The following is an 11927-nucleotide window of genomic DNA, read 5'->3' on the forward strand; positions in this document are numbered from 1 at the left end:
GTTCTGCGGATAATCAGGAACACGTGGGCCGTGTGCCCATCCTCTTTAGTTCCACATAAACTATTGTTCATCAAGGTTTTACCTAGTGTGTTGCAGAGCAGCTTGTAATAAAATGAGGGGAAGTATAAATCTCAAGTATCTTTGCAGGTACCACACCTTTTTTTTATATTGTCTGCTTGTCCATTAAAAGGGAGCAAGAGCAGTTCCTTCCATCGTTGAAGACAGACTGGCAGGTGCTGTGTGCATCCAGCTGCGCCAAGTAAGGGACAGCTTATTGTATGTGTCATTGAAAACCATCAGCCGTGGACATTGCTGGAGAAAGATCTGATTTTTCGGAGGCCTTATAATCTGTTTGGAAGCAAAAAACCACTAAATTTTGAATGAAGTGAGCAGTCTGTAAGGCAGCATTGCTGTCCATTTGTGGCACAAGGGTGAGACAGAGCCTTGCTGAGGAACACACCTGCTCCCTGGTTCTTATCTGGCCTACTTCTGACTGGCAGCTGCTGCGTGAATAGCTGAAGAGGGATGCACACTTATGGATGGATGGGAAAATGCCAAGACCACCAACTCAAGCACAGTCAAGTACTGTTAATAGATGTTGCAAAAGAAAGAATCCAAAAAAGCACCGTAGATTTTTAGTTGTTCTTTGCAGAAAAACAGTTGAGGGGGTGTACAGTTGAGGGGGTGTGAAATGCCCCTGACAGTTTCCAGTCTGCTGAGCTGTGGAAGACAGTCTCCTCTGGACTGGCCTCATTAGCTCTGCTGTCACCCCTTGTGTGACAGCACAACTAATGTCACCTTTTAGAAAAGGTGATGCAGAAAAGGTGGTGTTGAAGCCTCTGTGAAGAATGAACTTTGGGCCCTTCAGCACGTTTTTCATGTGTTGTGAAATCATTTGCAGGTCACAAAATAGAAGTGCCTGTAGTAACTTAATAAGTAATTTGCATATCAAATAGATGCTGTGTCATCCATCTGCCACAGGACTGATGTCATACACTATGCTAGAGACAAAGGGCTGAATTGCAGTAGTTCAGAGCACTCAGTCTCCTGATGTGGTTAGATAATTAGGGTTGCAAGGGCATTACTTAACCCAAACCAGGTAGTCACTTCTGAGGGCACTGTCAGTGTGCTGTACATGTGGACATCCGTGTGCTCAAGTTTGATCTGATTGATGCTGTAGTGGCGGCACAGGATCCTCAGCAGAGCTGAAAGCGTAAGATGAGCTTGTCGGCAGCAGTCCTGCAGCGTTGTGTTTTAGCAGAGATAGCAGACTGTGAGCAGTACAGCTCAATCTGCTCTGTCTTCTTGTGCATATTTTCTTAGAATTGTAGAATGCTTTGGGCTGGAAGGGACCTTAAAGACCATCTAATTCCAATCCTCTGCCATAGACAGGGACACCTCCCACTAGACCATGTTGCTCAAAGCCCTGTCCAACTTGGCGTTCAGTGTTTCCAGGGATGGGGCATCCACAGCTTCTCTGGGTAACCTCTTCCAGTGTCTCACTACCCTCTCAGTAAAGAACTGATACCTAATCTCTTTCAGTCTGAATCCATGCCCACTTGTCCTGCCCGTTACATGCATTTTTAAAAGGTGCCTCTGCATCTTATAGGTTCCCTTCAGGTACTGGAAGGCCACAATTAGGCCATTCAAGCCTTCTCCAGGCTGAACAATCCCAATTCTCAGGCTTTCCTTGTAGAAGAGGTGCTCCATCCCTCTGATCATGTGGGTGACCCTTTGCATTTTGTAGTAAGAGTTCATTTTGAGGTACCTGTACGGACTGATTAATGCTGTGAGAAGTGTAAGTCTGTTAACCAGACTTGTTAATGGAGGAAGAGGGGCTGGGCAGCATTGGTGTAGAGAAGAACCAGAATATGTGAAGAACCTGAGTGCTGGGACTTCATACAACAGCATCACAATTTCTAAACACGCGTGGATAAAGGTCAGCCAGCGCGGATCCACCTAGCCCACTGCCACTCAAGGCCAGGGGTAGCCTTGGCAGAAGCCGAGGGTGATGTGTGACCACTTGTGAGTTCAGTGTGGGATCATGCAGAGCCAGTGCTGGGTCAGGGCTGTGGGTTTGGGAAGGAACAAGTGTGATTGGGGTGGGAAGACATTTTTGGGTTGATCTCCAGCTGAGGGGAGGTGCGTGAGGTGGCTGCTCCTGGTACAAAGGGGCTGCCACTCGCCAGCACAGCCCAGTGCTGGGCAGTCTCTGTAGGAACCTGCCAAGTCCTGCAAAAATGTCTGCCTTGGGAACAGGCTGAAAGCCCAGCTGACAGGTGTGGGACTCCCACTGGGTCAGCATGGAGTGGTGTTTGGAAGCAGAGGGGCATCTCCCTGTTAAACACTGCACGAGGGATGGCTGCTGTAGGTGAATTCCCGAAACATCTCTCTGGGAGGGCAGTGGCTGTGCTTCACACTCTCTGCAGTTTGTTTGTAAAGGCCTGGGTTTTGCTGAATGTGGCCTTGACCAGGTCCCTGCAGAAGTGAGGAGTGTGACAAGGGGCTGGGGTCCCTGGATGCAGGGAGGCTGTGAGAGTGGGGATGTGGGAGCCTCTCCAGAGCCGCTCTGAGCATGAGACCAAGCTGGTGCTACTGTACCAGAGGGCCTGGGGCTGCCTGGCTCAAGGAGTCTTGGACAGAGACTCATCCTGTCCATCTCACAGGTGATGCTTCTCCACTGGATTCTTCTGATGCCGTTTTTGTTGCTTAACAGGTGAATTAGAAAGCTTGGACTGGAGGCTTTTTAATAAAAATTATTCAACTAAGAAATAAAATGTCAAATATTTATAAAGTATTTTTAAAATAATCTAATACAAATATTAAAAAAATACACATACTGTTCTGAATGCTTTCATTTTGGAGAGGAGGAGGGAACCAGAACAACGACAGCAGCAGTAAAGACCTCTTAATAGTGCAAGGCTCTTGGGGAAACAGAGCTTAGCAACATGATATTTTAATAGGGAAAAAAAAAATTCCTCAGAGCAGATGCTTCCTAGTGTTTCTGTTGCCCTAAGCCACATGTTCCTCTGGGGCAATGAGGTCAACTGTCATAGAAATCCCCAAAAATCTTGGCAAAAATATTGAAATACCCAAAAACTTGCAGTTTGTATACCCTTTCTGTCTGTTTTTGGAGTAGGTGGAAGAGAAGTGGTAAGTGTCTGGCAGGTTTCTGTCACTTGTGTAAAACTTTTGCTTTGTACTATTCTGTGGTTGAACATTTTTAGATCTACTTGTGGTTTTGCTGGAGTATTTGTATCATGCTGAGAAATACAGATTTCTCTTTGGGAAATCTGTAGCCATAGAACCTTCTAAATATAGTGACATTACTGTTAGATGTTTAGCTGCTTGGGCCAGTTCCCTGTTTGTTTAGTTTTAGAGTTTTGGTTAGTGTAATTAGTTTAGTTTTTTGTGATGTTCCCTGTTCCCTCTCTGTGGAAGGAGGTGGATTCTTAAAGAATTTGGAGGGCAAAAATTTAAACAGAGAGCTTTAGACAAAGGAATTCACAAACCCTATAAGCAGGCCCAGCCAAGGGAGGAGGGATAAGTTGTGTTTGGAAATACTATGTTGGTGACAAGTCCTGAGCAGGGTGATAAACCCTGCAAGAGGGAATGGCTGGGTTTTTCCACACCGCCCCCCCTGCCCTTTTCTCCATACTGCTAAGTTAAAATAGACTATTTTTTTTATTCTGCTTTGTATGATAAGTCAGGTGCAAGGGAGAAGCAGAGCATTGGGGTCAGACGTCCAGTCAAGGCTCAGCCCAGAGGCACCCCTGCCTCAGTTTACCTCGCCTGATGGTCATTGTTGGGGACAGGATGGTTGTGTGGTCAGGGCTGGGTCCTGTCCGTGCACCTGGGCTGCTCTCCAGTCTTCCCAGTCCTCCCCTTGTGGAGGCCCCCAGTGCAAGATTAAAAATGGTGCTGATATCTACTGGTTGTTGTTTGGATATTGATGCACTTGTTTGCTTTTCCCTCCTCTTCTGAATTAAGGCAGTAATGCTGAATTAACTGTTATTCGTGATAATTTCAGGTCTGCATGAGAGTTCCTTGAACAACCAGTGTTTTCCTAAAAAAAATTCTTTAAAATATTCACTTCTTTGTTTGCAGGGGCTGAAACCTTGAGAATGTGTCTGTGTATGTACCTGTGTCTGATTTGCCTCTTGAAGTACACAGTTAAATGAACTTTTTAGATTGCTGGTGACAAAAATTATCAGTGTGGATTTGACTCATTTCCATGCCAGCAATTTAATACATCTGTATATGTCCTTGATGTCAGGTATCCTTCTAAACTGGAGAATTACATTCTTGGGGCAGCCCTGAGTGCTTTTTGATGGGCATCTGCAGGAGGAAATAAGTTTACTAAATTAATAAATAAAGCAAGAGAGGCTTAAGCCTGTGCAGATTTGATCTTGAGAATGAAGTGGCACAGAAAATAGAGCTGGAGTTGTAGAAAAGCATTAGCTTTAAACAAAAACAACTGAAAAATAAAAATCCCGAGGCGGCTGCATTCCTTCTAAATCAAAAGCAGCTGAAATGTAATTCCCCTTGTGCTGTGATGTCACCTAAGGGATTTCTGTGGAGAACACAACCCTGGCCACAGTGTTTAGTGTTTTAACCTTAGGGTTGAAGGTTTATTTTAAAACCGCAAGAGCATGATGTGCTCCTGAGTCTATAAAAATAAATGTTTCCCACACTGTACTTAGCTATTTCTGTATTGAATTTCAGGAAAGTTGAATTCCTTCTCAGAAACTTTGATACACTGCTGTCAGCAATTGCAGAGCTGAGCCCAACACCTCATATACTTCCTGTCCACAGAGGCATTTCTAAAATTCCTGGTGCATGCTGGATCTGCCTGGTGAAAAAGTCATCAGAGTAATCCAGTCTGTGAAAAATCTTGTGAGTTACTGTAGTCATCACAGCAATGATCCTTTTGCCTGTGAAATTGATACATGCTTTGTAGAGCAGAGATTTCTGTGTTAAAAGATTAGCATTTTGAAGCCATAATCAAATGGAAACTTCAAAAAATAGATCTGAAACTTTATTACAACTACTCCTAAAACTCTAGACAAGTGATCTGAGTGTTAAGCATTCAAAATAGAGACATCTGCTTTATGGCTGTGAGTCTTGCTAACCTGTGTATTTTGGGCAAGACCTCTAATTTCACAACACAGAAGGCCATAATGTATGAGAGAAGATATGTACTCCTCAGGAATAAGTAATAATGTATGGAATGCACTTTCAACTCTTTTCAAGTACAGAACTACTGTCACTGAACTGTGGGTTGAATTCCCCAAGCAAAGCACAGAGCTCTTACTCAAGCCAGGAGGGCTGCTGGACGTTTAGTAACCACTTTTATCCTGGTAGGGAGGGGCTGGACAAATTAACCCTTTTGCTGAGTGAGTGCCTTTCTTTTCAAGGGTGTCAAATATGTGCTTAGTGGATGCAGGACAGTGCTGTGGGACAGCCACAGGTGGGTTGGATGCACAAAGTAAAACATTTCAAAGGTATTTAGTATTTATTATGACTAGATGGAAGAGGAATTTTTTTTTCCCAATGAGAACAAATAAACATTGGAATAATCTTCCCGGGGAAGGAAGTAGTGGATTCCCCAGCACTTTTAAGGACACTTTTAGGGTTGAGCTGGACTGGGTTCTGGGCCATCTTCTTTACACTGTGCTTTTGCCAAGTAAGGTTGGACCTGATTATGCCTGAGGTCCCTTCCAACCTGGTATTCTGTGATATGTGTTGCTGCAATGGAGTCGTTGATCTGGAATTAACTTGTGAAGAGAAAATACATCATGGAATTCAAATTCAAATACTGGAAATGACCAAGTTTTAAAAATGCAAGGTAAGTGATGAGACCAGCAAAACGGTTAGCAGGTGTAGTGATACTTTTCAGCTACTCAAAGCTTTATTACGGAATTACGCCATTGTTGATGTGGAAAGAGACCACTTCAGACCATCTAATCCAACCTCTTGGAACTCCAATCTATAATCCACCTGGAGCCCAGGACTGTGTCCCATTGTGTCGAGCATCTTCAAGGATGGAAGATTACCTTTGGCCTCTCTAGAAAACCTGTGCCAAACATTGTTTTGACCAATCTCACAGTAAAAGTGATGTTCAGGTGGAGTTTGAGGTTTCTTATTTGTGCCCACTGCCTCTTGTCCTGCGAGCAGGCTCTGCCCTTCCTGTCACTTCCAGATTATGCATATGTCCTTGGAAACCTGCCAGTAATAAAGTAGTTAAAAGTCTAGTGCAGTAGGCAGTAAAAATGTATCAAAGATCAGTGGCAGCTGCACATCCATTTACTAAGAATAAATGTTCCTGGGATGTTGTCGTATGAAGTATCTCCTCTGCTGTTAAAAATCAGAGCATCACAGGGTGGCATAGTTGTTACATCCATGCTGCCAATGCCTTTGTCTGGATGAATTAACCTGGATCAGTTCATGGCTGGCGTACAGCACCGCTGTAAAAAGGAAACTCAGGTGAACTATTCGGTTTGGGAAACTTGGCATTGAGAACAAGGACTGAACAATTGTTTCATTGCCAGAGTTTGGTCCAGTGATGTTAACTCAGTCTGCTTATAATTGTATTTGCTATTTATTTACTGTTGAGTGTGAGTGTGTTGCTTCTGAAAACATAACAGAAAATTAACACAAGGCGTGATGGATCACAAGTGACACCATCAGAGCAAGAAGGGCCACAGTAATGGTTAACATTCTGTGTTTCTGTATTGCACATACCCTCAATGCAGCAACAATGATGTGAAAAGTTCAAAGAGCATTTCCGAGGCTCTGGCCCTTGCTCACACCCATGTTTGCCTCTGAAGTTGTTTAAACACTTGCCAAGAGAAACTTCTCCACATGAACATAACAGATGCTTGTTACTGGATTGTAATCAAGCCTTTGCATATTTTTGAGTGTGCTTAAACCTGACTGAAAATCCTTCTCAGAATAATGAAAAGCATCTCAGTTCCTCCATGTATCGCTGTTGTTACAATCTGGACTGTGTTAGCTGCTTTGCCATCATGACTGACCTGAGAGAAGGGTAAATCAGCTCTCCACCACAGGCCACAACTTTGCCTGCTCTGTTCCCAAAGCTGCAATCTTCTGCTGTGGTCACTCACCAGCACTGACTTGCTCTGCCATCTCCCAGAGCTGGGCTGGGGTCTGTGCTTGAGGTTGTTTGGGATGGCACATCCTTATTACATCACTCACGGATGGAAATAATTTCCATATCTCTTTTCTGCTAGTCCTTGTGATAAACATTCTGTTATATGGTTTAATTCCTCTGACTCTGCCTGTACAGTTTCTTCTGTTGAAACCTTCTAAAGCCAGAAAGGAAAATACGGTAGATTTATTTTTTCTACTTTGGAAATGTGTATTTGCATTTCTCATATCTTCTTTGACTCATCTGGGCCTTGAGTGAGGTCTTAAAGCTGTGGTGCAGGGACACAGTAAGTCTTGCATCACAGTATAAGCAGCACTTAAGAAAGTACTGCAGCCATGAGATGCTGATCCAGAGTTAACATTGCCACTTCAAGCCTGTTAAAGAAGCAAAATGCACAACCTGACAGATTCAACACAAGCACAGAGAATGTGTGTATGACAGCATTTGTTTTCCAGCATGAGAGCCACATCGGCTGCTCATTGTATCTCGTTTTCTGGCCAAGACATGTCCCTGCTTCTGATCTGGATGAAGCTGGTGGTGCCCACAGTCAGTGCTAATGACAGTACAGCCACAGCCTTGCTGGCAGCAGCTCAGTTGCTGCACAGAATTAATGACTGCAAATATTCAAACTGACTCTGTTATGCCAGAGGCTCTGAATGTGATGCAGCATTCCGGGGTTGAGGGCTGTGGCTGACTCATGCCAGAAATTCCACTGGTACTTGGAAGCTACTCTTACTGCCCTGAGCAGGAAGGACCAGAGTGTTGCTACCTCAGAGAAAAATGAACTGCTGCAGGTGAGTGCACTTGAGAATGAAACCATCCAGAGTTATCTTTAACCTTTTTGCATACTTACAGCCAGAAAACACCATGTATAAATTATATAAGTAGGCATGATCCTGCATCGTTGATTGCCATTTGTACTTGAAATTCAAACTTAAAAAATTATTAACCCTTCGTACTTGGATTATTTTGTAAAATAAATTGCTAAATTCTCTACAATTGCAAATGTGCTCTTCCTGAAGAGGTTGATGCGGAACCTGATAGGGCACTGTGATATAAATATATTTATATGCATATATATGTGTATATCTGTATGCATATGTGTGTATGCATGCATGCATATTAGTAAATCTTTAATTATATTTACTGAATGCTGCTCCTCCTGCTGCAGCTCAAAACTTGGCTAGAAAGTAAATTTATACGCCAAAGAGTAGTTACAACCCATCCACTGTTTCCCTGTCCGCAAACAGTGTGGAATTGCAGAACACCAAGCTGAAGAGCAGGCTTTAATTTGAAACCCGCCACCTTAGCACTGGTGAGAACTCCTGTTCTGCTGTATGTCATAACCCTCTGATTGAATCATTTAACCCCCTAGGACTATTCAGCAGTGCTGTAGAAGGAGAATCAGAACTGGATAAAACAGATTGAAAACCCTGTGTATATTGCAAGATGTCACGCTGAGATCTGAGCATAAAGAAGCAAATTGAGAAACCTTGCCAAGTAAAAGAAAAAGCATTTGCAAAAACACAGGGGTGGCTTCTTACAGCCTGGATCTATGGGATTATTAAGGACTCTCAGAGTTACAGAACCATCAACATCCTTTGTCTGAGATTACTCTCCTTACTGGACCTGGTCAAAAGAAGCAGAATTCAGCTTTGAGGAAGACAAATCAGAGAATACTTTGTGGGGAAGAATGGATTTATTTTAAGAAAGGACTATGATCTAATTAACAGGTATCTGTTAATACAGCAAGTTTGAAAGCCATTTATAGGTTCATAGATGTGTTTTATATATGTGCACATACGTACATATATATGCACACACACTTCTAATCGGATTGTTCTCATATATATGATAATCTAATGGAAAATTTAAGGTTAATAACCTTTCTTTATGTAAGTGATGGTGGGGTTACTGCACTATTTCATGAGTTATTGCATCTTCAGGAAAGATTGTCCTTTCTTTATTGTTTTCCTTTATGTCCTAGGGACTGAAAGGCAAAAAAAAGCCTTTTACAAGAGCTTTTGCTTAGCCATTTCACTGTTGCCTGAGAAGATAATCTGGTCCAACCTTTTGGTGCTTCATTTAGCTCCATGTCCAGTCATATCTTGAAAAGCTCCATTTGGGGGTACTCCACCATGTCCCTGGGGAGTTTGTTCCAGAGATTTGTTGTTATCATTGTAAAAAATGTCTTTCTTATATTGAGATGAAATGCTCACCCTTTTTTCCATTAAGCAGTGCATGTACAAATTCTATTAAAATTAAGAAAGTTTTGAGGCAATTGATGTTTCCCCAATTTTCAAAGTAAGCACCTTTGCTTTCAGTGTTGGTCATACACAATTGGCCTTCCATAATGCAAATGTTGGTATTGAATTTGTATAGAATTATAGCTTCAAATATAACTGAAACCTTCAGCTTCATGGTATTAATTAGCAAAAGCTGGTGCACTTAATGCTAGAAAAGCGTATCCTTTTGACTGTAGTTATGATAAGTTGAGACAAAGAGATCTGCTAGGGCTTGGAAACATTTTTCTCAGAGAGTTTTTGTTTGTTTACGGGCTAAGACTCTCTGGCTCATGCAACAGGCTCTGTAAAAGTTTGCAGCCCAGAGAGGGCTGGGAGAGAGCACAAAACAAGCAGTGCCCAAACACTTACATGGGAGGCAGAATGCTTTAGCAGTGGTAAGTGCAGCCACTCTTAGAAGGTGACAGAGTTATCTGCAGTTATCACCTTCATTACTACTCCACATAGAGCAGCTGGAGCCACCATCTCACTGTATAAAAGCACCAGTTCAAAGAATTTGCAGGAAGTTGCAATCAGGTCTTGCACAACCCTGGCAGAGAAATCTTTTTTCCCTCAATGTTACTTTTTGCTTTTTGGGATTCACTTGACTATAGGGCCACCTTACAGTCCAGACTTCAGATATGAAACACTCAGACCACAGTCTTGCAGAGCATTCATGTATTTGTATTTGCTCATGTAAATGCTCCTAGGGCTTCCTAGGAATAGAGATGGTGGGGAAAAGTTTTGAAACAGTCTTTGTTATGTGTAAAAGGAAGAGCTGAAAAAGTGTAATAAACTCAGTAAATATGTATAAATAATGTTTAACCTTTGAATCAAGAGACACACCTGCAAATCTCCAAGTGATGGCACTGGATAAAGCAGCATAAAAGCAGAGCATGGGAGAGGAGCGGAGCTGTGAAGTGATGCTGCAGTTCCAGGTGTGATTTCATGCGTGCTACAGAACTGATGTTCCTCACTTGTGAAATTCAGAGATGCCATCTCCTGCTGGACTCAAAACTCCACCAGAAATCTCTTGCTTTTACTTGCTCTGGTTTTTGTCCTTGTGGCTGCTCCTCTCCTGGCGGTGTACAAGGTGGCACCACTGGCATTTCTGCTTCCATGCCACCCTGCTGGGAAGAGCCAAACTAAGCAAACTGAGAGAGGACTGAAGCATCTCTCTGGAGCCATTTAGTGCCATTAACTCCAGTTTTCATCAGAGAAGCAAATAATGTTTTGTAAAGGTTTCATCTGGGTCCTGTTATAAAAGCAACAAACAGGCTTGTGCTGCTTTGAAGTGCCCTTGTGCCGCCTCCATTCCTTCTAAGTGAACCCAGATTTCCACACAGATGGTGACAGAAGATCATTAGCACTTTTATGGAAAAATCCTCTGAAATCTGTATCAAATTTGTCCCCCTTAGATTCAAATTTCCTAAGCTGTAATTAAGACTGGGCTTGGTTTTTTTTCCATTTTTTTAACCCAGTTCAACTGAATTCAAAACCTGCAAGTAAAGAGTTTCTTCATTCCTTTGAAGTAGCCCAAGGTCTTGAGAAAACTTAGAAAATACTTCAATGCTTTTGTTCATCCAGAAAAAAGAACGTAAACCCTGTACACTCTGAATGCCGGACTTCTTTTTCAGAAATTAGGATTCCGTGAAATCGCATTGGTTTTGTACATATTTAATATAACCTCTCAAAAGTTTCACTCTTTTCTAGCAAGTAATTCACATATAAATTACAGAATCTCTGGGCTGAAATTTCCTTCTCCCAGATTCATCATACAAATTAAGGCAACTTTTTTGTTATAATTTCTCATCAAAGATGATTTTCACAGACATGTAAAAGTAAATTCACTATATGTTCTGTTCCACAGAAGGTATGTTTTTAAAGCTCTTTACTAAGTTTTCCAGTGTGGTGAATATATATACATATATATAGATAGATAAATAGATACACATGTGTGTGGATGTGTTTGTATTTTCTGAAGACATTTATAATTCCTTTCTTTTTAGTAGGCATCAGATTTGCTTCAGCTAAATGCTAAGCAAGCTGACAGGCTACACATTAAAGAAATATTAGCTAATGGTTTGGAAAAAGAAACAATCTGAATTGTTTGAAGTTTTTGGGGATATCATCTGAGCCATTTTAGTTCAAAAAGCTTTTAAAAAATGCATTCATTTTATTCCTGTGTCCAAGTGTAAAGAATCCACATAAACAGATGGATTATCAACATACTCAACAAGGTCTTGTTTCAAGACTTGGATGATTATGTGCATGAATCTTCCTCAAAGTTTTTGGCAAGAACACTCTCACCCTTGAGACCCCTTTGACATCTATTTGGGAACATATCTGTGTGAGTCACACAGTAAGTGCCGTTAGTTTTAAGTACTTATTTTGAGACAGAAAGGAAAATATATGCTTTATTACTAAATTCCATAAAATTACATGAATTTACTCAACAACACATGACACAAGTG

Source organism: Lichenostomus cassidix, chromosome 2, assembly GCF_008360975.1.
Source record: "Lichenostomus cassidix isolate B80296 chromosome 2, HeHo_3.0, whole genome shotgun sequence".
In the NCBI taxonomy this organism is placed as follows: domain Eukaryota; kingdom Metazoa; phylum Chordata; class Aves; order Passeriformes; family Meliphagidae; genus Lichenostomus; species Lichenostomus cassidix.